Source organism: Bactrocera neohumeralis, chromosome 6, assembly GCF_024586455.1.
Source record: "Bactrocera neohumeralis isolate Rockhampton chromosome 6, APGP_CSIRO_Bneo_wtdbg2-racon-allhic-juicebox.fasta_v2, whole genome shotgun sequence".
Lineage (NCBI taxonomy): Eukaryota > Metazoa > Arthropoda > Insecta > Diptera > Tephritidae > Bactrocera > Bactrocera neohumeralis.
The window spans coordinates 78,556,355-78,583,813 of record NC_065923.1 but is presented as its reverse complement, the minus strand read 5'-3'; the positions used below and the strand labels follow the sequence as shown (position 1 = coordinate 78,583,813).

Genomic DNA, 27,459 nt, shown 5'->3' with positions numbered 1-27,459 from the left:
TTAATTTCTAGTCTAGGTAAACATGGATCCTCTGTAAGTGGTATGTGTAATGAAAGTGTATCGATTAGGAAAAAATAGGGTTCCTAAGGAAAAAATAAAAATTTCCTAGGAAAAAATAAGGATTTTTGTGTTGTAGTCAAGTGGTTTAAGCGTCAAATCATCACCATTTACCAAAATGACAATTTACTAAATGAAAATTGAGTTCATTTCTACTGCTATAATTGGTATGTTTAAACGACCAGCTCGAATTTTAACCTAAATTGAATGGTCTTTTGCAGTTAAGTGGCGAAAATAGTTAATTTAAACTACCTATAATGGGTGGGATGATCTCCCATACCTATGCGTTTATTTTTTAGTTGTGATACACAACTCAAAATTTGTCCATAGAGCAAACTTTACGCCTATTATTTCTATACTTTAAGCATAAATTGCATTTAAAGCACAAAATTTAAAATATTTTTAGCATTATTTTGTATCGAAAGCAACAAAAAATATCGTGCTACCAATTTTACCGTAATTTCATGCAAATATCCTGTAGCTTCATGAATTTGATATGCCACTAAAATCGTAATATATATAACTTATGCGACATAATAAAAGCTGCCATAAATTTGTGCAACTGAAAATGCAATGCGTACATATTTATAGAGTGTAGATATGTATATAAGTACGTTTACTTCCGTATTCTATCGCACACAGCGCGCGCAATCTATCAATTTAAAGTGATTGGAATTGAATGCAGCGAAAATATGTAGGTCAGCGCTTACAACTGCGCGCATAAAATATTAATATGGGTAATTTCAATATATTTTATATGCATATAAATATTATGACACACACACACACACACACACAAATATGCCGGCTGCTGAGTAAATCCTTTGCTTTTTTTCTATTTCACAGCAGCGAGCAGCTCAGATATTTAATGCTTTTCCGGTTGGCAGTTACATGTGTTGGCCGTAATGAATATAACTACAGGTAAGTGAGTTTTTATTTATACACAGACGTTTATGTATATGTGTGGGTGAGTGGGTGTGCGCGCTTGTTGTACGCGCGTGTGATTGTGGCAGCTGCCTGGCAGTGACTTACCGTTGTAAGTACTTTATGTTACAATTTGAATTGCAAGCCAACTTTTTTGCTGGCAATGCAAATGCCGGTGTGCCGGCTTTTTCAGTACAAGTGTGCAAGTGTAAGTGCGTGCATGGGTGTGTGTGTGTGTATATATATAGAGGGAAGCGTATAAATTTTAAAAGTAAAATTTATTTTGCCACAGTTACGAATATTTATAACAGCGCGCCGGCAATAACGTGCTTGGGCGGGGGAGCGCGGCTGCAGCTAAGAGTGATTGCAGCAGCAGAAAGCGGAAGAGCGTGAAAAAAGAGAGCGCAGCTGAGAATTATGAGTGTAGCATATGCAATACAATTTAAATGGATATACAAATATACAGAGAAGTACATACATATAAATATACAAACGCGTGGCTGTCGGCGAAGGTACATGCGCTAGCTGCTGAGAAAATTTCTAAAGCGTACACAAACAAAAAAAAAAAACACACAAAAAGAAAAAAAAGCAAAAAATAATAACAATAATGAATGTGGCCACCACCTACAAAAAGCTTGCGAGCGTTTAGCACAAGTTTACAAGCTAACTACATATGTAACTAGGCAAGCTGCTGCATGGCACCTTTAATACATCACACACACACATACGAATGCAAAAAAAGGCATTTATGCATGTGTGTGTGAGTGCACGCACCGCTATAACTGTTATGCGCATAAGTAAAATAATTTTAATTTATGCGCATCTGTATGTGTGTGTGTCAGTGAGTGGGGCAACAGGTCGTTAGGGCGTTCATCTATGCGGTTTTGTTGTTGTATGCGTGCATAGATATTTGTTTTACATTTGTAATACTTGTCTTTAAATATGTATGTATGTACTTCTGCATGCGCATTTAAATGCAACGATGGTTAAGGTTTTTCTACGCTTGTTGCTTTAAAATTTATAAGCAGGCGTCTGCTGGTGACAGTAGAGCTCCAGTAGGAAATTTAAGTGATTGTGAAAACTATAACTTTTTACTAAATAAAATATAATAATAAAAATATGTATTCAAAACGATGTTCCAAAAATCAAAGAAAAAATTTTAAATATATACAAATAAAGTACGCGAAACTAGTTCCAGGCTGGTCCATTTGAAACTGGTTTTTAACCCACTCAGAACCAGTTAAGGTTTAATGTACTGGAGCTTAGCCTGGTTTAATACATTACCAGCATTTTTTAATAAATTTTTTTGTTGTGAAACTAGATTAAAACTAGTCCAAAACTAATCCAAAACTGTATCATTTGCTAAAAGCTTCTAACATTTCCATTAAAATCAGCTATAGGAGTAAAAGATTAAGTAGAATTTTTTAAAGTTCTTAATTAATATATATTTTTTTAATTACAAAAAAAAATCCCTCAGGGAAATTTTATATTCTTTGAAGAAAATATTAAGTATAATTTTTTAAGGCTTTTAAATAATATTTTTGATAAAATAGCAAAAATTCCCTTGAGGGAAATTTTATGGGATATTTTATATTCCACAGAAATTCCCCTGAAGGTAATCTTTTAATCAATTTAAGGTTCCTGCGGAACCGCAATGCAAAAAGTTGATTTCTAAACAGTTCAAAAATTATATTTATATTTATTAAGATCAGCTAAAACTGCCACCTTGCAGGGATATATTTTTCTCTGTATACATATTCAATAAAACTTTTACAAATAATATTGTTCTTTTTTTTGGCTCACCCTAATATGTCTACACATATACAGTCGTTGACGATTTTATGTGTCTACCATGCATCATTTCCGTTTCCATTTAAATATGCATTTAATGGTTGTCTCTTATGCAAAATATTATTTATTTCTTTGTATACCCCTCAAAAGTAAATGAACGACTACCTAAAAAAATTAATAAATGTATCATATTGTATGTATGTATATGTATACACATATTCATATTTATTTATGTACATTTAAGTCACGCAATTGGATTTAGCGCAATTTTGCGGTTGTTTGCGTACATTTAGCATTTTTTTATTGCAATTTGCATACCCATACACATTCACATTTCCATGCGCATATATACATACATATAAATACTTTTAGGTAGATAGATATCTTGATAAATGCCTTCATAAACAAATTCAAATTTAAGCTACATATTATCCTTGGTGACAAAGTCAAATGTTGCAATATAACAGTCGCAAGTTAAATATGTTTATTGGAGAACGCATGTGTGAAGAAATTTTTATGAGAGAAAAAGAAGAGACTTTGGGTGACTTCGAAAAGAAACAAAGCATTTCTCTTCAAATTATATTTTGAAGAAAATATAACCATTTCAGCCTGAAAAAAATACCACTCCATTGCCTCAAATCTGAACTACCTCTTGCTTCTGATGAAGTTTATCGAAAACTTCTATCTGTGCAACCTTCAAGATGTCAAGATAATCTGCATAGATAGTTGTAATCATTTTCCTGTAAAGTGTCTGATCTTAGCAGAGAAGATGCTCTGTAGTCTATTCCTTACAGCTTCAACAAATATCGCTATATGGCGTTGCTGGTCTACTGCCTCCTCTGCCAACACTCGTATAGTAATTGGTCAGTGAGAACTATTTTCAACGTTCAATTCTTCGTTTTCACCAAGCTGCTTTATTTTGCTTGAAAAAATCGCCTGAAACTGGCCAATATACTTAATCCCTGCCAAAATTCGTTTTCATTTATATTCACTTTAATTTTTTGCGATTTTTCTCAAAGCTTTTTTTCCATAACACAGATATATCCACAAATTGAGACTACAAATTTGCATTTGACTACAGTGTCTTATAGCTACATACACATACACAAATTTGATACAAATTTGTTTGAGACTTAATGCCTGTGGGTGCTAATCGCAAGTTTAATATGTGTACCATAATTTTCAAGTTCGTGTTGAATAATTGCGCTTGACAACAAACTAATCTATGCACAAATAAGGACACACACGCTTGCACTTGAATTTATACCAAAAAGTATAAGATACTTGAAGCAGAGATATGACATATACATATATATGTACTTGTACAGGTGTAGAAATATTGCACACTTATATCCACACATAAATTTATATGCCATTATATATACTTGTACCTAAGTCTGTCCACATAACTATTTGCAAACTAGAATTTATCATCTCTCTTTTGCCTCCCGCATACAAACCTTTATCCCAGCGTTACACCTCCGACATGCGGTTGCAGTGAAAGTAGAATTTCCGAAATTTATTATCTCATAATTTAACATTCTGTTTTATGTTTTAATCCCTTTTCTTATTTGGTTTAAAATCTTAGATGTGACAAGAGTGTACACAAAATTAGAATGAAATGCAAAAAAGTATACATAATACTACTACTGAGTCATGCAGTTTGCATTTGTTAAAGTGATATATGGTATGTGCTACTGTTTGTTGTGGGTTATCTGATGCATATGCTTAACCTCAGACGTTAGGGTATGACCATATTGCTGGTAGATATACTACTTTTAAAGTTTAGATGGGAATTTGAAATATTTTCGGAGCTAGAAGAAAAATAGTGACCGAGCGTCTAGCAGATATATGAGCGATTGGGCAGAAAGCGAAAACTTTGACGCTCGATTTCTCGGTTTTTCATAGTTTACGATTTTCTTAATTGGCGGGCAGGATAGAAAAAAAAACTAAACGTCGTATGGAATTGGGGAAAAATGTATTATCTTTGGCATTAAATTATCTTCTATTTAAACTAAAAAAACTAAGAAAAGTCAAGTTTGAACATATTTCTAAACAACATAAAGTAAATTTTTTTGGTCAAAAACCACTTTTTTTCAATTTTTAAAAATTTTCTAAAATTTCAAACCTTTTTTCGGAATTATTTTAGTTTAACTAGAAGATAAATTATTAAAAAATATGAATCTTTTTGAATTTTGTTTCCGATAGAAATTGCGACCTGTATCCTGCCCGCCGTCCGAAAAATGCACATGCGAGATGCATCGGGCAAATGATTCCCAAAGGCAGAATATAAAAGATTTCGTATCCACAAAATTTGCAAATGATGTTTAAATATATAACTATAAACCCTAGAAATTTTGCTTTAATCACTTATTTATTTCCCTCCCAAAAAAATCCTCAAAAATATCGATTTTTTGAAGCCTCTAAAGAACCCCTTAAGCGAGAGGCCCAAGAATATCCACAAAATTTAGATATATTTTAAAGTTTAAAAAGGCTTTACTTAGTTTATAAAGAAGTCAAATATGAGTGAAAGCTTCACTTAGATTATGAAGCAGTGAGAAGGCGAAGAGAACGAATTTATTTTTTTTTTACTTGTAATTAAAAAAAAAAAGACATTTATTATTTTTAACCCACAAAAGCTTTCGTACGCTTATGAAAGCTTTATTTAGCTTAAGAAGCATTGAAAATATGAGTAGAGCAAATTTATATTTTTGTAACCTTTTTATTATAGTTAATCCACAAAAGGTCTCGTAGGTTTATGAAAGCTTCACTAAGCTTATGAAGCATGCTAAGAGAGTGAATTTATGTTCATATAAAATGTTTATTGTTTTTAATCCACAAAAGTTTTTGAAGTTTTATGAAAGCTTCACATAAATTATGAGGGCGTAAATATGTAAAGGGAACGAATTTATTAAATATTTATTATTTTTAACCCACGAAAGCTTTCAAAATTTATGTTTTTAACCCACAAAAGTTTTCAAAGGTTTATGAAAGCTTCTCTTAGCTTATCGAGTAGAGAAAATGTGAAGAGAGTGAATTTATGTTTGTACAAAATATTTATTGGTCTTAACCTACAAAAGCTTTCGTAGACATATGAAAGCTTCACTTAGCGCACTAATTTATATACATATAACATTTTCAACCAAAAGCTTTCCGACCGGGTTTCTCCACCTAAATATGTCTGCGCATTTGTAAGCTTATGCTTACCCTAGTTCCACATATTATTTATGAATCATAAGTTTATCCTTATTTGGTAGTGAAAGTAGTTTTAAACATATTCGCAAACTCAGCTGTCATCAGATACGAGAATGCTGGCATTAAAACGAAATAAACTTCTCATATACATATGCAATCTTATCTGAATATGTAACTGATGATATATGAATATGTGAGCAATTTAAAGCGGTCGAGCGGTCAATTTCAATTCATAAGCAATTAGTAAAAAGTTCCACAGCTAATTTCACTTGAAAAACAATTTGGAAATTTAAAACCAAATAAATATGGAAATAAAATATTTAAATCAACACAAAAGTTATTATATTTTAGTAGATTTCTACTTGACTTCGCTTTTATCGCTTTTAAAGCCAATGCTTTCACTAAAAGCCCTTTTTAATTTCTGCAATTTTTTTATATTGAGCAGTTTTATTCAGCATATCAAGTACTTTTCTTTAGAATAACAACAACTGCAATAGATTTTAAATTGACTGTATAAATATTTTGAACTTTCATACATTTCGTGTGTTTGTATATGTTGATATTTTGTGGAAAGAAATTCCATAATTCTTTTTATTTTTGCTTCCACTTCATTTTGTCCTACACTTTCTGCTATTGTTTTTATCACAGCTCCCTATCTTGATTCCTGTGAACTGGGTTGAATGAACTACGCGCTCCACACTATTTGCATAGCTATTATTAGTAAATTGCATGCAAATGATATCAGATGAAATTTTATGTTGTCAATTTGTTTAACGAAATTTAAGGCAAACTTCTTGGCAATTTGTGCAAATATGAGAAAAGTAACAGTGATGTAGATTGTAGGTAGACATTTAAGAGCTAGCTAATTGGTTTGGAAAGAAAAGGTTTAGGTTCTTTTATACAGAATATGCTCTCCTCAGTTTGATATTTCAGAATGTCCTTACTGTATTGATATCGTGTTCAGTTAAAAACGCACTCAGATTTTGTGGAGTTTTCCCATAACGAAAAATTCATGTGGAAAATGTCTAAAGTGGCTCCCTGCTATCTTCAGACATTCAGCTATTTTTAACAACAGCATTTTTCGGTCATCCAAGCCAATATTAGACATCCACTGAGTACTGCGTCTTTATACCAATTCTGTGTTCGATTCGCTACTCATAATGATTTGATTATAGATATGATAGAAAGAATGAGTGCACTAAGCTAGTCTTCTTCTTGCTGGAGATAGTCCTGTTAAGGTTTGGCTTGCTTATAACTATCTGCGGACTATTATAACTATTTTACCGCTGCTTAATATTTATACCAGTTCAGTGTTCGATTCGATCCTCTCTGTGATGTGAGAAAAAGATGTGGGTAGTAAAATGAGTGTTCTATGGGTAAGGTTTTCTAATTGAGATAGTGAAGGCAAAGTTTGGCTTCCTTATGACTACCTTCGGACTAATAAACTAAAGGTGCTCTCTCTTTGAAACCATATGCAATTTGACGACTACTTAGTTCCTTGTTCGCCACTCTCGATGATGATGATTGCTTCAGAGATAGATCACGTAAGAATATGAGTTTTTTGTGTTCATACTGCATATAGAGTTTATTTATAACTAGTTACGAACTAATAATCTACAGGTGTTCTCTACTTGAATTTATTATATGTAATAGTTTGCTGACTACTTTTTTTTGAGGCAATAGTATTCGTTACTCAATTCGCTACCTTCGAAGGTTTGCCGGATCGAAAGCTGATACAGAAAGCATTATTTCACCGAGTTCTTTGAGTTTCTCCCTGGAGAAAGCTTCAAGCTTTATTAGTAACTCGCCAAGCTTTAACATTTTGAAGGTCCCTCTGTACTTGTTTTTTGCCATTACAAAAGCAACGAAGTTAACTTAAGTTCTTCACTTATGTCCATAGACTTCACGCCAGAAAGTGTATTATATCATCAGGATTTCTTAGCCAATGCAACCCTGACCTTTAAATGCACTATTCACTTTAGTGTTTTTATATTATTTGGGTTTTCCACTCCAAATAGAATAACAAAATAGCATAACATCATTTATATCTTGGAAAAAATTTTCGCCGCAAATATACTTGATGGCCGCTAAAAGGTGGCCGGAAAACTTTTTACCCGCAAAACTTAAGAAAAAAGTGCATTAAACTTTGTAATAAATGAATATGGACTTTTGGACGGCCGGCCAAAAGAGGGTGAGCGCTAACAATGTAAATACCAATTGTGGAACTATACGATAAGGCATTGTGGGACAGCTGAAGGCGGTGCAAGTAGGACAGAGTTATGCGGACAAAAGTATAGCGCTCGGCGCGGCAAACGCTCAAGCAGCGCCAGTGTAAACATTATTAAGATGGGCAGCCGAGCGAATGTGCGGCAAGCGATAAAGTTGCGCCGAGTGGTTGTTAGAAAAAAGTGTGTGTGTCGAAAAAAGTTTAAAGTGTGGCAAGGAGAGCAGCGCATGACATGGCCTGCTATTTTTAGGCAAATTTAAAATTCCAGCAAGTTAAAGCTTTTGCTTTTTAGCAGTTTGTGCGGCGGAAACTTTTTGCAGAATTCTTAATGCGCGCACATTAAATTTAATGGCAAAGTATTTCACTTGTAGCGCGGCGGGATCAGCGCTGGCTCGGAATACACCTAGAAATCTATTAGTAGTAAGAGTGCTGGCAACGCAGCACAAAAATAGCAGCGGCGCTACATTTGCGCATATGTAAATGGCGTGTGTGTGCTTTGCATGAAATGTGTCGCAAATGAAATCACGTTGCCGCCGCTGATGGCTGCCTCACTGCCACCTGCCTGCCAGCCGCTTGTGGGTGCCAAAAGCGCAGGTAGCGACAGCTTCGCCGCTACAGCTTGTGGTTGAGATGTTGTTGGCTTGGTGTTGGCCTTGAAGGTGTCGGCACATTGCGCCACATACACAATGTACTTACGTGTATTTGTATGTGCGTGTACTGCGTTGTGGCAAGTGTATGCATAAATGCGCGGTTATTAAAGTTAAGCGCATATTTTCACTTCGAAAATTTGTTGGGCGTGCTCGGGCATGTGTGTGCGTATGATTTTTTATTACTTCAGCAAAAAAAAAAAAAACTGTTGCCCTTTAACAACAACAAATTTGGCAACAAACAACTGGCGCAGCTGCGGGTGTTGGTGCCGATAATGCCTGCAAATACAACGAAAAAGTGAAAAAAATCTTGAAACAAGCACTGGTAGCGACTTTTAACTTGCTTGTTATATCTTTAATGCTCCAACAGCAACGTCAAATGGGCACACATTGGTGCATGTGCGCAATTTTATGAGTCAACAGGACAACAGGACTATATATGAATATTAGTGTACGCTGAAAAATAGGTTCTTACATATTTTTGAGAGTACCAAGCGAAAAAATATATTCCTCTCTTTTGACACACCCTAATGAACATATCGTCACCTAAAATGCAAAACAACGTACTATCAAGAAAAAAACTTGAAAATCGTTTTCAGATATAATAACCAATATATAACCATTTTATAACGAAAACTTTAATTTTGTTTCAATATGAGGGTATGATATATACATATATTAGATATGTATATATTGGTTATAACTAATATGTAACCAATAGATAACCAGTTTATAACTAAAACTTTCATTTTTTTCCAATACGAATGTATGTATGATAACCAATATGTAACTAATATATAACCAATATATAACCACTTTATAACCAAAACTCAAATTTTGTTTTAATATTAATAGTTTCTATTATATCGTTTTTCCATCGCCTGTAAACTTATGAAAAGTGATGTTACGTTATTTTGCATTTTAGGTGACAATATATTCAATATACAGTACATATATACTCAAACACTTACATACATAGCTATATACATATTTTCTGATGTTTGCATACATGTTTATAAGAGTTTCTCTCGCCATCGTCTATGAGGTTAAGCTGTCAGCTTCGCCGTATTCGTTTTCATTGCTACTCATCCTACACCCACTATTTCAATTTTTTTCGAACTTTTTTCGTCCTTCTTTCACAACGCGAATACTCACATTTGCTGCAAATTGTTTCATATTTAATTTTATTACTTGGCGAATGAAAAAAGCGGCGCACACTCAGCCTCATAAAGGCTTTTATATTTTCTATATGTATATATATACAAATGCTTGTTTGTAGCGCCCTGCTGTCAATTTTCTTCGCAAGAAAAATATTTTTTTTTGCTTAGGCAATGGAAAATATTTTCGCAACATTAAATTTAAGTGCGGCGTCAGCAAAAATTTAAAGCTTTGAACTTGACACCAAATTACAGGCGCAAATATTTGTCATATATTTTTGCGTGACTCTCCTGCTTTGTGTCTACATTTGCTACAGCTAGAACTCTCCAAACTAATTCTGGTTGGGGACAGTCTGCTGTACGCGCTTTGAAGTTCAATGGAGTTCGAAGTTCGAGTCCTCTCTTCTTATTATTTGCCACAACACATAGTAAGCATATTATTTTCAGCAAACTCAAAGTTCGTTTATTATTTGCTTAAAATATCGTAATTCGTTATATTATTTTTTTAATAAATTCTGATTGTCAGACCTTATTCGTACCGCGCTTTCAGCGTAAGTTTTTTGAACCACTAAGAGTAGCCTTCTCCTTCTGTATACGACTGGTGTAGATACCTAAATCGCTTCAAATATTTCTGCATGTCAAAAATTCTGACCAGCACTATGCCTTGACTTAGTGTTCTGATGTGTAAGGCGTGCAAATGCTGTCTCATTTTCTTTAACCATCTAGCTGAGTTCGCCTGTTCAGCAAGGTTCGGACAGATATACGATATCCGTATTTTAAGAAATTTATAGAAAATATTTGAAGTTTAGTATGAAAAGCGGTAGCTGTTTTTTATTATTTCTATAATAGCTGGAAGTTGAAACTTTTGATGGCTTATGTCGTATTCATAATACTTAACCCATTTCATCTCCTTTTTGCCAAGTTCTTTGTTATTGCAGCCATTAGACATCCCAAGTCCTAACAGTCATTGCAATTGGATATTTAATTATCATTTATAATTGTTGACCCAGAGGACTGTTTTATACATATCCTAATCCGAAACCTATGTTATGTAAAAGTACTTGTATATCAAAATACACCTTCAACACTTGAGATAGTATCTCAGACAAGAAATACTTGTAAGATATTAAATTCTGTGGTTGTTTTTCAAGCTTATGGTTCAACTTAAAGCCGTGAATCGAACAAACAACTGGTATAAAGCAAATGAACTGGTATAATCGAATTAGGATATAATAATACCACAGGAAAATTTCCAACTTGAAGCCGTGAATCGAACAAACAACTGGTATAAATCAAATGAAATGGTATAATCGAATTCGGCTACCATTTGTATAAAATTACTACAGGAAGGTCCCCATATCCAGTAATGTATCGAATTTATCTGGAAATATCTTTTGAGAAGTGTCAAAATATACTTATATAGTATTTCATATTTTTTAAACACTATTGTATGTAATATGTGAAGAATTCAAACCTATTTGAGTGGCTAAATAACCTATTTATGATAAATTATGTGGCAAGAGGAAGCTAAGGGATTTTTAGAAGGTTGTTTTTAGTGACTAGCTATACACTTGCCGATTTCTACAACGATTTTTTAAGTTCTTAAGAAATTGTGTTCAAAACATAGTGCTGAACAATCTAGGTCGTGTTGATGTTTTCAAAACTGAGTAAAAATTTCAGAAGGTGTTTGCTTCTAACCTTGAAAGGGTCTTGCTGGAAACTCTAAATTATCTTTAGTATAGATATACTTAAAGTTTCCCGCATCGACTAATATTCAAATTCTAATTTATATAAGAATAATATACGTATATTGGAAAAGTAATCGTGAATTTTGTGGGCTCCTTATCTCTACTTTGAGAATTTATATTCCTAAATATTAAACATATGCACGAACAGAAATGGACCTCGCACTCAATTCGCAGCACAACCAATTCTAGTTTTCTTTTAAGATTTCCTTCAGACGCACTTAGTTAGCTGAGCAATTTATTTTCAGCAAAAAAGATTATTTTTAACCTTTATATACAAACGACAAAGCAAGAGCCGCTGTGGCAGGGCATATGTGGGCAACTAGCCGCTCGTGAGCGCTTATTATCCAGGAAAAATAGTAATAATAAACGCACACAAAGAAACGTCGCCACTTATGCACACATAATTACATAGACATATGTACATATAAACTGAGTATACCTTTTACCGGCAGCTTTGGTGGAATTCGCTGGCCACGAAAAGTATATTTACACAGAAAGCAGCCGCATGGCTTACATCAATGCAAAGGTTCATGTATGACTAACACATACACACACACCTATGCACAGCCGCATCTACTTTAACACACAGTTGAAACGTATTTGCGGATTTTCGTAACTAGGACGACCGGAAGCAACTCGTAAACTGGCAGTAGAAGTAGCGAGAAAAGCCATAAAAAGCAAGGAAGGGAAATAAAAACAAACAGGACGAAAACGTGAAAAGCAAAAAAATATTTACGCCAGCATGTAGTACGTATGCATATAAAAAACTGTGAGCGGCAGCAAACCCGAAATGTAAGAATAAAATGCAAGAAAAGTAACGAGCTCAACAAAATAGCAGACTAACAGCATAGCAAAGTGGCGTAGACGCTCGAAAAGCAAAAAGTTGCAAATAATCAAATAGTAGTAAGCACAGCGTAAAGCAGCAAAAAAATAAATACAAATGAGCAGGAAAATGGGGAAAAAAGAAAAAAATCCCGCAACAGGAACGTCAACAAGCTGGTTTGTGTTGGCGCACGGTTGGCCTGACATATCCGGCAGGAATTTTAACTAGCACAGCAAGTGGCACGGCAGCTACTCTCATATGCACATAGTACTTTATTGCATTTAAGGTGCATGTGAGTTAACTCATGCTGCTCTCATCCATTTTTTTTTTTTAATTTTGCTTGCAACAACTTCTACAACATATGTATGCATGTTAAGCCAATTTCACGACTTGCTGTAATAAAAATGTGCGCGAGTACATTGCTGAAATTTTGTGTCATGAAAAAGTTTCATATTCCATGCATATACCTGTAAAAAGACACTTTCACTGAAAAGGAATAATAAATTTCCATATTGCGACATAACACAACACATAAAAGCGGCGTAGTTAATTTTTCAGCATATGCTTTTAAAGATTTGATGCATTTTACGCATGTCCTGTCATATATCCTTTATGTTAAAAATGTTATTTTCTTTGCAAAACTGTAGTGCGAACATATTTTTGAAATTTTGGATGTTTGCTTTAGTGCTGCTTTTAACCGTTATTAAGCTATATCCCTTTTCGTTTTTTAACGTTGATTATAAAGCTTTTAAATATTAATTGAAATATCTTTTTTGAAAATAAAATTTTTTCTTAATTTTTGTGAAATAAATTCTCGACTAAATCTGTTTTAACGTATATATTGCACTATTAATAAACTGTCATGTCTTTGGGGTAAGACACTAGGAGTAAATCACTTTAATATTTCCTACAATCACTTAAATTTTCTTAAATAAACAAAGTAAAGCATGTCCTTCCTAATATCCTTTTTTCGCAAAAATTTAAATTTAACTAAAGAAGCCATACAAATATAAATTTTCAAAAAAAAAAATTCTACCAACTTATTTATCAAAAAATATTCCCTTTGCGTGCTCTACAGCAAATCACAACACGACTCTAAAATAATACTTCACTTTTTGTTAACTTTTTTTTTGATACATCAAACTTTACGCACATCCTGCTATATATCCATTTTTCCAAATTTTGTTATTGCATATCTATAAAGCTAATATAACTAACACTTGTCATACTAACACTATCTACTAAAGTACACACGAAACAGCCTCAATACATAACCCAAGAATTTTTCCAGCTTTAATCTAAACAGTGGTTTGCTCTAACCACGAAAACACTTTAACCAAACAATCATTGAACTTCCACATAATACAGTAAACAGAAGCAGCAAAAGCAAAAGTGATTATCGAATTTAAATTTCAATGACCCCCTTGAGTGTATGTATGTATGTATGTATGTGTAGTCGAGACACATTGTTATGCAAATGTGAAAACAGAATTTTATTATGACTCAAAACACTAGCCAAATTGCTTGCTTATGATGATGACCTGCTTGGCGTAAATGGTCAAACTCAGATTTTCTTGCAAAAAAGTTCACAGAAAACGTGCCGTCTAACCTTTCGGTGCTGTGTAGGTGTTATAGCGTACTACTGTCGCCTACAGTGTCACGGTTTAAGGCACCCAAATGAGCAAGAATGCAGCATGCACAAAAATTGAATGACGAGCATGGTTATGGGGACTCTCTTATACACTACGTTTGCTATAAAGAGTCACGCGCTCTATTATTTGTGAAAAGGAGAGTAGAGCATGTTTTTGTACCATTTTTGAGAGCTAATTTTTTGCCTGCAATGACTGACTTTTCGACCCGGTCAAATCAAGAAAACGGTTTAAATTTACGTTCTTTGCTTCACTATAAATTGGTTGAGAATTAGAAGTAAGATCTCTATAGTTTGAGTAAAAAATCTTATATTTTTCCACCAATATTTACTTATGCCCTCTTCTATACAAGTATTCAGTTTAGTATTCCCATAGAGCATTACACCATTTCGCCTTCTCTGTCAGTTTGAGTTCACACAGCATCAATAATAGAGTTCTCTCACTTTTCTTGCTTCTCAGTTTTCTATCTCTCCCATAATTCACGGTATCTTAGTCATGACTCTCTCTCATAATTCTCTATATTCACAACATTCTCATTTCTATATTTTCTTGCGCATAAAATTTCCCTGTATTTCTACACTCAGCTGTTTAGTCGTCATGATTTGTGCTCTCCTGTAAACTGTGTCAATTCTCTCACTCTCCCCTCAAGCATATATGCGCTTCCTCTCACACTCAACTCATCTCAAATCTGTGTGGTGAGTATAGCGTAGCGACCTCAGCCCTTAGTGGCTTGTAAATTGCCAAGTCTGCCATTGCCATTGAAATTTGTCAACTGGCGCCCCAAATTGTAACTGTCACAATGCGCCAGTTGAGCCTCCGTACATATGTATGTATGTATGTTGGAATGAGTTGAGAGTGGGCGTAGGCGTTTGAAAGTCTTATACACATAAAAAGCTGGATACCTTAACCTAAGTTAACATATGCATAGGCAGGCGTTCATTCAGCCTTTGTAGTAATTGCAGCTTTAGTGGACTTTGCCTTGAGTTCTTGTTTGACTGCTATGCTTCATTTTTTACTCGCTGTGCATATTGCAATTTTGACATTTTAAGTCAGTTGCCTAAGGACTTATACCGTTGATTGTGATGTTGCATGTTCATATGTGGACCATAACACGAAGCGCGTCAAGTGAGAAATGCTTTGATGGCTTTATTTTATACCCTGCTTTGAAAATAAAATTCATTTGAATTTTTGTTATAAAAACATTTTATTATCAAAATCGAATTTTGCTTAAAAAGAATAACAAATTTTTCCAGTACAACATACAAAGACAAATGCTTATGTAGTAGTAAGCTTTTTATCAAACTTGTTCGAAGACGTAAGCCAATTCAGGCATGTCCTGCCATATATCCTTTTTTGCCAAGAGTATATTTCGCAACTAAACATTGGCAAAATGGTTTATTTGTAAATTTTTTGTGCTCGTATGCGCTTGGTTTTATTGTTTCATGACTTATATTGCTTTGTGATAGACAACAACAAGACACTATGTCTTAGTATTAGAAAAAATGGGAAATTGAACTTGTACAACTGAAATTAAGCTTGTCCTGCCATATATCCTTTTTTTGAAAAAATGAATTTTTTGTGTTTTATTAACTGAATTCTTAAATTTCATAACATTTAATTTCGAATTTTCAATTTACGCGACTTATGTAGGATATATTGCGGAATAAAACTCAGTTTGTCGGACACATATCATACACTTAGTAACAAACAATGCTTTATAGTTGTTGTCATTTCTTGTTATGTAATATTTCGCTCAAGTGACTCACTGCACTTTTTATTCTGCAGTTGCTGGACACTTTTGGACACGAGTCCAAGTATACGTAGCACCGCAGGCAATACGTCGTTTTGTACCATAATCTAACGTTTGTATTGTCCATACGGCAGTTTCTAACATTCTAATGAATTTTCGTGATTTTTTACACATCATGCCTTAAAGGCTATCGCATATTTGTTAGCTATACGATTGTGAGTAGTAGCCTGTGCTAACTTGCTAAACTGCAAGCCGTTAACGCACACGCTGTGTTAGACGAACAAAGCGGAAAAACCAGCACGAGACTAACAGGGCTACTCTAGTCCATGGATTGACTACATTCTTTTGTTGGCTTTTATGCACTTTTGCTACAATTTCTATTTTCTGCCATTTTCCATGCATGCAGGCTCATAAATTATGTGTTTGCACAATTTTTCACTATTGATTGACTTTGATGTGTCAATAATGGCAGCATAGTGACATTCATTCCGCATTGTATGTAGTCCGCTTTTTGCTGCTATTGCGTGCTCTGCTATGCGGGATGGCCTTACACACTACATGGCCGCCTGATGGGTAGCGTGTAGTGCGGACTTCACCTTTCTCACTTCATACTTCTCATATTAGCTTATTTTAAACGCATGTTAGACGACTTTTCGAATTCCTTTGCTGTTAAATCCACATTAAATACGCTTTAGTATGAGACTTTTCCGTTAAATTTCAATTTTCGTTATTTTTCCTTAAGTCGACAAACGAAGTGATAATCGACATTTGCCACACTGTTACAATGCGCCGTAAAATACCGCTTGTGTAGTAAATTTTGCAATGGTTTTTGTTCACCTAGCGCACATTTTACGCATATCCTGCCATATATCCTTTTTTCCTTCTACCTTCAATAATTGCAATTAGCAACGCTAATTTGTTGGCAATGCTACTGCCATTGTAGCGGAATGTGGCAGATTGCAGATGACGCGGCAAGTGTGCAAAAAAGTGCGCAAAGCAACTATCATTTCAACATTACTACTTCTGCTGTGTTCTTGTTTTTTTTTCTGCAACTTTTATAGCGCAGTTCAACTTTTGTTTACCTATTGTTTATTGCTAGTTGATTCGTTGCGGCTAAAACTGTCTGCTGTTACGCCATCTTAGTTCTTGTTCTCTTCCACTTTACGCGTTTGTTTCGTTACTTTGTTTGCGCTTTGGTTGCGCTGTTTTGTTGCTTTGGTCGCACACAAATGAGGTGTTAATTACAATTAGCAGCTGTGCAGCAAAAGTCGACGGCATCTTGGCATATTATCATCATCACGCCATAGACGCAGATTAAATGCACACACATTCACTTTCGTAAGCAAACAAAACCTGCCACACACAAAGTTAGTATTTGCAACTTCTAGGTCTTTGATCGTTTTGCTTAGTGTGTCACATCAAATACATATTGGTATGTCGGTTAAGGACATTGGCTTCTCATGCCGTGCCTCTACTTGATTACTTGGTCACAGATTTTCTTGATTGTCTTTTTGTTCGCACATCTGCGCTTTCTTATCGTCACACGTATTAGATGCAGAGTTTTTCTCTTCATTTAGTGTTTGCCTTAACCGCTCGGCGGACCAGCCGTTGGTAATGAGGCTTTTTCTATAGTTTCTTGTGTTAAGCGCAGTTTTTGTATTTCTTACGCGACTTCTTGTCTAATATCTGCTGGAAATTTGCTTTAATGAGTAGTCTATACTGCTTGCCGTTATGCTTTATTTCTGCATGCAACGAAGAAGTTAAAGAAAAGGGGTAAAGATTATCTATATTATTTGAGTTGCCAATTTATGCAAAGTATCACTGACCAGTGGTCGAACAAATTATGCTATTTTGGTAAATTTATACTCTTTGCTAAATTTATATTCTACTATTTAAGGAGCTGGTTTTATGAAATTTATTTTTTCCTTTAACAGAGAAACCGAAATTAAAAAAAGCGTTGAGAGAATTCTTTGACATATCAAAAACCAATAGTCATTAGCTAATGACGAGTCTGGGCTGATTATGGTTGCCAAAATATTTACAGCAATTTATTGAAGAGATACAGTGTATTCCCCAATACCATTGCGTAATTTCGAAATCACTTGACAACACTGTTCTTTCGAGCACTCAGAAACCTAATTTGTTATATGACGTACTTTTTTGAACTAGTGTAGAACAAAATCTTAAAATTAGAAGATCAAGCTTAAAACACAAACCTTGAAAAGCAAATATAATATATTTCCACCTCGAAAAATTACCTTTTCTACATGGAAAATAGGAAACATTAGGCTTAGTAGTTTCCCAGAAGACAATAATTCGGAATTTAATCCCAAAAAACTTTATAAAAATTAAAGTAAGGTAAACTTTCAGCAGGCAAAGTTCGCAATGTCAGATATTGAATAACTTTAAAAATTGATAAATTTAGAATTTTGCTTTTAACTACAATCAAAGCATTCATTTATCCCGACTTCGGTTTAGGCGAATCAGAGCGAATTCTTACTCTTTTCGATTAAAGCATTTGGTATAAACCCTATATTTCCTGCGACCAAAAGTTATTTATGTATTATTCTTCTCACCAAGTTTATGAACCTATAGAAAATTGTTGCTTAAAAGAAATATTTACTCCTATTAACCGAAAATTTAGATATACTAATCTCTCTTTCTTCTCCTTTATTTGCGTAAACACAGATATATTTTTAGTTCTATAAAATCTGTTTACATTTACTCAGTCATGTTTCGTTGCTCAGCTCAGTTGTACTCGAAGGTTATGTTCCAATGTCAAGAGCTAGGAAAGAAAATGAATTGCCATTAAAATTTCTTGTCTGAATAACAAGCAGATCGTATAACTCAGCACTCGATGCTTAATTCAATTGTATTCCACTTTATTGCAAACGAAAAAAAGTGTCCTGAAATCCTCAGAATCAGAGTGGATCTAAATTTTGAATTTCACTAATACAAGTACGATTTTAGGGCCTTCACATACCATATTCGTAGCTTTGTAAAGTTATTTTTTAGCTGCAATTTTGTATATTTGTGAATGCACTCACGTTATATGCAATGATTTCATTCGCTGTTTATAAAAATTGTAATTCTTAACAGGCTTATAGAATATTTTTTATAAGTAATTTGAATAAATAGTACATTTAGCTGACGGAATTTATACCCTGTGCTGGGTATATTACGTTTAACACAATATTTGTGATACCTACTTTAGAAGGAAATGTCGGAGACCCTATAAAATATATGTACATATATAGTATACCATAAATGATCAGTGGACCGAGTTGAGCCGATATAACCATTTTCTTCTGAGTGTTTGTATATAAGCGAAGTATTCACTCATTTTTGTCAGTTATAGTACATAAATTGTGCACACGTCTTTATTCAAGAAGTTACTAATTTGGTGAACCGCCAATATCGGATCAATAATGCTATATTGACTTCATACAAAGTGAACGGTAGGAATTAAGTCCTTGTAAGGAAAAGTTTTTAACGTTAAGAGACATCTTCGCGAAACTCAGTCCAGATTATTATCTGAAACACCACTATAATATCTAACAAAATTGTTCAGATCGGATAACTATAGCACATAGCTGCCATGCAAACTGAACGATTGGAATCAAGTCCTTGTAAGGAAAACTTTTTTGTTTGGCGAAATATCTTCACGAAATTTGACATGGTTTATTGCTTAAAGAAATTATGCAATGGCCGAAGAAATTGTTCAGGTCGGACCACTATTGCATATATGTAGATCTTATGCAAATTGAACGATACAACTCAAGTCCTCGTATCGCAAACATTTTAGTTTGACAAGGTATCCTCAGGTAATTTGGCATGAAGTATTACTCAAAACATTGCTATAACCTCCGAAGAAATTGTTAAGATCGAACTCAAGACCTCATATGGGAAACCTTTTTAGTTGATAATACAATCTCCAAATATACTATTCAAATCGTATCATTATTGCATATAGTTGCCAAATAAACTGACCGATCAAAATCAAGAAAATGTATTTTCATACCAGTTTAAACTATAAAAATGCAGCACTGAAGGATATTATAGCTTTGGTGTAGGCGAAGGTAGGGTTTTTTGTTTTTTTTTTTGTTGCTACTGAATTAAACTACTTAAATTTTAAACTTCCAGTTTGGAGTTAGCTTTAATAATAGTTCAGTTGCTATTAGTACGTACAGACGCTATTACTTATGTATTGAAATGCGTTCTAAGCCTTTCTTTTTAATGAAAAAATATTTTTTAAAATTTTCATTAATATATGCGCTTAAGTTTGAGCGCTTAAAGCGCTTGCATTTCCATTAAGCCTCGCATCAACTCTTGCTATCCATTACCTCTCTACTTTACCAGCCACTTGGCAGATAATATACAACAATTAAATTCTTTCAAGATTGCAATGTGTTTATACTTTATGCATTATGCCGCTTCAACTTGCCACACCAAGCTACCAATATATTGCTTAACAGCTTTACACATTCTATTAGGCCAACTCAGAGCTGAGCGGCAGTCCACTCACACCGCTTTCGGGCTGTCTATTTTAGTTTGCTGCATATTATTAAAATTTTCTATTACTTTTTCAGCTTTGTGTTGCTTTCTTTTCCTTTCTTCTCGTTTTGCCCTTCTCTTACTCACTTTTGCACTCAACCACTTAGGCGCGGCCACTCACACTCGCCACTCACAGCCGTAAGTTACCAGGCAGGCGATACTTAACAAGTGAAAGATGCCGTTGCCGTTTCCAGTTATGTGGCGCATAAGTCACTTTTTATTAGCTCTGAGCTGTGGCAAGTGTACGCTATAAACGCTGCTAACTTAGTGCAGGCAGTTGTGGCAGCAGTTCGCCGTTGTTGCATGAAAGGATACAGCGAGTTAGCACTCACGCTTTGTGCGTATGGCGACTGGTATATTGTGCTTTAAGCGCACGCAAAGATCTCATTGTCTGACGGCTATTGTCTGCGTGGCTGTTTCTTAACATTCTTTGGTTTGCCTTGCTATTTTTGCGCTTCACCACACACACTTCGTCCTGCATGCTTGTTTCCATAAATTTCTTTGCTGCATTACGCTGATTCATAATTTCTATGCGCGTTGATTTTCATATTAAATTATGCTTGCATATCCTTGCCGTGCAGGACATATGATTAAATTTTGCTTTTCATATTATTTATATGCTCGTGCGCAGCTATCAATTTCGGCGACTAGGCCTTTAATTTATTTCGTTGAAGCTTACGTTGGAACTGATATATATTCTTTTGTTGTTGTGTGTGTAAGGACCTACTTCAGTATACATAGCATGTAGCGGCTGACTTTGACAAAACTTTTCGCCAGCCACTCGTAGGTTCACAACACTTTCGGTGTGTGTGTAATATATACTCCTTTGTATAGTAACTACTTTTACGTTCGTTCGCTCATTCACGCATGCCGCGCCGCGCTACAGTGATTTTCATCAACGTCGTTAATATTAACTTTTGCAATAATTTTAACGAGAAATTGTGAAGTATGGCCTATTAGATAAGCGCGAAATTTGTTGCAAAGAACTTGTCGCACGCACACACACACAGATACTTATATGCAAGTACCCACAAGGACATGCCATACATGGATGCGACAACAATTCAGCTCATTAACGGTTGAGAATACTGGCAGATAAAGCTGCTACACACACCCCCACAAGCATAAAAATTTACCAGACACAGCGATAGTTGGCTGTGGCATGCGGTAGCCGAAAACTTTAAGCAGCAATAAACTACACGCACACACCTACCGACTAATATAATAGTTAGCGCGAGTTCAAGGATAATAATTGCCAAACCGTTGAGTGTGGCAGTACCACAGTGTATAACAAAAACTTAAGTCGAGTTATTAACTAAAATTTGTTTGTGTACGCTGCCGTGATTTATTAGCGACGTAACGGTCATCAAAACAAATTTATAAATCAAGCAGGTCAAAGCTTAATAAACAAATAATTTGGCTTATCAGCGTCAAATGATTCATGCGCATTTATTTGCTGCATAAACAAAAGTTTCAAGGCCAGCTGACCTTGCCAAGTCTCTTGTTGACTACACACTGATTTCTAAATTTTTATTTGCACAAATATGTCAGTTAAATAAAAAGGATATATGCCAGGATGCTGCCAAAACTCGCCGCAGATGAGTGAAAATTTGTATGCGTTTAGAGTAAATGTAGAAACATATTGTAGTATGTAATGATTTACGAAATGTCTTGTAGATGACTTGGAAATGAAAGTCGAGTTCGGTAAGTGTTTTTGCTGCTCAGAAAATAGTACGCAATGTATTTTTTTTAAATAAAAGTTGACTTGCAGAAGAAGGATATATGGAAGGACATTTGAAAAATTGGTTATAATTGAAAACAAGTTGGTGTAATCTATGTAGCAATGCAAACTGCTTACTGTAAGAAGTAGTGAAATTGAAAAATGCAAAGTCTTTTAAAAGGCAGACAAGCGCAAATAATCATATTACATAAATAAAACATTTTACCATTCTTTATGTACACGCTTTCTTATAAGCAAGCTTCGAGTCAACTGTAAGGCTTTTATGTACATGAACATGTAACAAAACGTATGATTAATTTATTTATTTAGTAATTAAGTTGAAACATATTACTGTTTATAATTGATTGCCACAAAGTTTTCAAGCAGAACACTAATATAAATCATACATATGTGTACATCAAAACAGTAGTAAACAAATATTTTTATCTTCTTAACATAAATTATAATTTTTCTTCTGACATCGTAATCGGAACTTATGCAACTAACTGACCATTCGCAAACAATTCTACCATTCTAAGCATGATATAATATGGATTATGCCTTGATAGGAACATGACTCACTGATAAATATGTATACAAGACAGGACACTAAAAATTATAATGAAATATAACCAACAGTTATTTTATTGCATAAACCGGTATTGGTGGCTTCTGCTGTGAATTAGAATAAATTAAAATATTTGTAATGTAAGTTCTGAATCACTAAAAGATATTAGGACAACTAAAAAATTCAAATTTCGTAAAATTTGGCATGAAATTTAGTTTTGTGAAAAAGGATATATAGCAGGACATTGTTAAAAGTAATAATATATGCGCAAAATATATGTTCCTGTATAATATTATATTAGTGTTAGGTTGTGTTACATAATTTAACTTGTGAAACGCTAAACACGAAAAAGGATATATGACAAGACATTTTTAAGGCCACATATTTGTTCCAGGAAAGCAAATATTGTTGCGCTTAAGTAGTAGATCTGACTTGTAAAATGTAGTTGGATTAGAAAAAGGGGAAGCTAGAGGGAAAAGCTCTAACGGTAAAAAGTGTTTACCTATCATAATCAAAATATAATTGTTTTAAATTACAAAGATAACACTTTCCGTAAGTTTTGAGCATTTTTAAACGTAGCTCGGAAAAAGGATGTATGAAAGGACATGATTAACTAACCATTTTTTCGGTTATTTCAACTATTTAAACGTGCTCCTAATTGAATTGATTCCCGCTAATTGTCACTACTCAATCAAACGCCATTATTCGACTCACAACATCGCCAATTAAATTATAAAATTGCATTGATATTCGGTTGCAATTTATTTCGTATGTTTACAATACTTGATTGATTGTTCGACACATTTCCTTTATCGATTTCAGCCACAACTGTAATTAATCAGTGGCAAAAATCCTTCAATCGTTCAAAAGTGCATTTAATGTCCTTGTTGTTGACATGTTTTAAGCCACGAATGCATTTCCATTGTTACACCTCGCAACCACAGCCATTTACTGCAATTACAAGTACTACTGCCAACACTTAAATCCCACATTGACCCATATTTAGAGCACTGCTCGTATTATACCACCCACCTATGCTACAACTAAATCCTTGTAATTTTGTGTTAGTATATGTATGTATGTACCGCAAGTAAATTGCAAACCATTATTCTTCGCCTTAAATGAAACATATGTCAAATACAATTGACTGCCAACAACGCCAATAGCAATCGTCTATTAAAGTCGTAGAGCCTCCGTGGCGTCGGCGTAATGGTGTATAAGCATATATTTTAGCCATGGATATCCATCCTTGCTGGCCAACTAATGAAGCTAAAGCACATTAGGCGGCATACAAATGGCTGAAATTGGATGACAGACTGTCTGGCTAACTTACGGCATGAATAAATGGCCGGTGAATGGATGAATGGTTGCTTGCTTGATTGGTTATATAGCTAAATAGCTAGGTGCATATGCGTGATCACCCGCTGATGAAATACAATTCGTGCAACTCACAAATCTAGATAGTACATAGCCACATTTATTCGTGTGTAACTGCCTAATCGTATGTGGCTGATGCAGTTGCTGTCATGAAAGTAGTCAACAACACGAACATAAATTAGGCGTTAATTTGATAAGCTCGTTGCTAGTCGTGAGTAGCCGTATGAGTTTGGCGTTGCTCAGGACATCAACTAAGCTGACTTGTAGTTGCTCTGCTTAGAGGTAATACGAAGTAACACATATAATCCGTTGTATGTATGCCCTTAAGGCACCTTTTTAACCATAAATTAGATGTAGCTATCGGATGGCATGTGGTGAGCGAGGTTTGAGATACTCTTGTGTAGATAGAATTACTGCTGAATAAAACAAATAAATTTCTTTGAATGAAAGCATCATTTTTAAAATAATTATCTTAAGTTTAAGAACACTGTCGTCAGCACTATAAGCTTTTTTGTCCATTTTTTGAGAGACTTCTGACCAAAAACGATTTTTCGTGTCCTTTGTGTTCAATGGAAGACGAAATTTCTCACATTAAAATTAATTTTTGTATTGGAGCTTTTCAGTGAAGCTTTTTATGAGCTTTACCTCATTACTTGTATAAAGTGTTGATGGTGAACACTGGTGACGAAACACTTATGCTCAAAGGTTAGAGAAAAATATCGCATTTTCACATATCTTACCAGCTTTTCGTTAGCTTTAAGCTTTTTGTGAGCTTAAAGCTATTCATAAGCTTAACTTAGAGCAGTTAAACCAAAGTCTTGAGAGAATTGAAAAATTTTGTTGTTATGAAGTATGAGGATATTTCAAATAAAATTGAATTTTTTTATTGGAGCTTTTGAGCAAAGCCTTTTATGAGCTTTACCTCATTAATAATTGTTGGCAAAGTCGTGGAAAAATAGTAAATTTGGTAATGAAATACATATGCTCAGAGGCAAGAGGAAAATATTTAAATTTCGTATATCTTATGAGCTATTAGCTTCACTTAGAGCACAAAGTCTTGAGAGAATTAAAAAATGCACTGTTAAAATTGACCGATATTGAGAAAAGTATGAAGATATTTCAACTAAAAATTAATTTTTGTATTGGAGCTTTTGAATGAAGCTTTTTACGAACTTTACGTAGAACTCAACTTAAGGTATAGACAATGGGATGAGTAGAAAATCTGGTGAGACACTTAGGTCTGGAGGTATTTAATAGAAAAATATCTCACTTTCACATAAATTATGAGCTTTTTTAGAGCTTAAAGCTTTTCATAAGCTTTACTTAGAACAATGAAATTAATATATTATATTTTATCATTACCGCTAATTCTATCCTTTTAGTATTCCCTCCCTTATTCGTACAATAACTATTGTCCGTTAAAGCATCAATTTCATTTCATTCTTAAATTGTCCGTACTTACTCCAGCTCTCCAATCAAGGTTCTCAGTTTTGTATGTAGGTGCTTAGTATTCAATTTGCCGTATATCGAATGATAGCGCCTTCAGACAACTCTTTAATTAGTGCATTGAAGTCTTACGTTGAAGCAAGCAGCAATTTCTGAGAGCCTTCACTTTCTACGCAGATCTTTTTCTTAAGCACTTGCAGACATATAAGTATGAAGGTTTTTCTGACTGCTTGCTGAAGCTTTTCCATGACAATGCGTTCTCATGTATTTATTAATTGCCCTCATTCACCAAATTGTAGTGGTGGTGGTGAGTGAAAGCTGTACATGGTACTCGCAAAATGGGTGTGCTGGTGGCAAGGGAGTGCGTAGGAGGAGATACTGCTTTTGGCTAAACTGTTGTCGTTGGATGAAATATATTTTTTTGATGTTTGGTTGTACGCTTGTGGGTTGCTTAAAGGCTTAGTTATCAGTCTGAGTAACGCTTCGGTTTGTAATTACTCAATTTTCCTTAATCAATACTTTTTTACTTTCCACTGTGTTGATGCCGAGCTTGCAGTGCCTCTGAGTTACTGCTTTTTAATTTCTTTTATTTCTTTTTTTCAAATTTTTTTTGAACTTTTTGTAGATATAGCGCATGCAAGCAAATTAAGGCTAAACCTAATTGACTTATCTACGCTTGTGGGCATTGCATGACAGCTGCGAATGAATGAAGCGAATATCCACTGCCACTGTTGCACTACTTTTTGTCTTTTTTAATTTTCTTATGCGAGCATAATAGCATATTGATGATGAGCTCGGGTGGGGCGATGTGAGCAGGGCGCAAAGGATGGCAGGAAGTGCAGGAGTAAAATGGCTGTTCGAGTAAAGCAATTAAATATGTGGGAGTGTTAGTTAATTTAGTTCGCATTGTTCTGAAGGACACTGCTGGTGGAGCATACGTACATTCACATTAAGATATGTATATATGTAGGTGCATTAGGGTGGTTCTAAAAGGTAAATTACAATTGTTTTTAGTCTGTGTTCTCGGAAAGTCTTCATTTTTGAAAACTTTATTCTTAAGAATATTCTTGGAGGTGTTGAATATATAGACCGCTGGATATGCATATACATATATAGACATATTAAGGTGGTTCTAAAATGTTAGTTTAAAATTTATTTAGCTTTACTTCTTGAAAACATTGCTGGTATGGATATTGTCAGAGGAGTATATATACTCTTAAATATTAAATATTGTGTAGGTGTGTGAATAGGTGTATTAGGGTGGTTCTTAAGCATTGTATTAAGAATTATTTCAGTGTTAAAAAATTTGTACTTGAAATTTTTCGTAGGAACATCAAAATATATATTCCATTCGTACGTATAACATATATGTTTTTATATATTAGGGAGGTTCTAAAAAACTAATTACATATTTTTTTTAACTTCCAATCAATTATACTAGAAAAGCCTGTTCATTTTGTATGTCCAAATGAGTTGAAAATTTGAGTATACTAGGGTGGTTCTTAAAAATTTATTGAAGACTTTATAGAATGAAAAAATTTTAGTAAAATATATGTACTTTGTAGTGCCTATTTTGTCGCCGAATGAAAGAAAATATTAATTTTTGATTCCTCTTAAAGGAAACTGACTTCTGAACGCTGTAAGACACTTCAGTGACTTCAAAGCAGATGTCAGTTACCTGACTTTTATTGAACGTTTTTTCAGTCTACAGAAGTTTATTAGAGATTTTATCGCTTTTGCTTATTTAGTATTTCAAATATGAAAAAAATCTTACTTTAAGAAAATTGACTTCAGGCCATTGTGAGACACACCCTAATTCTCAAAAA

General features: G+C 34.3%; 1 long non-coding RNA gene across 3 annotated transcripts in view; it reads left to right on the top strand.

Annotated features, from left to right (window-relative positions):
• Positions 1-907: 907 nt before the first annotated feature.
• LOC126763522 (uncharacterized) overlaps positions 908-27,459 on the top strand; it is a 331,668-nt gene continuing 305,116 nt past the window's right edge. For all 3 annotated transcript variants that reach the window (XR_007667626.1, XR_007667624.1, XR_007667625.1), the window contains exon 1: positions 908-978. This is a non-coding gene — a long non-coding RNA (uncharacterized LOC126763522). The remainder of the gene's footprint in view (positions 979-27,459) is intronic.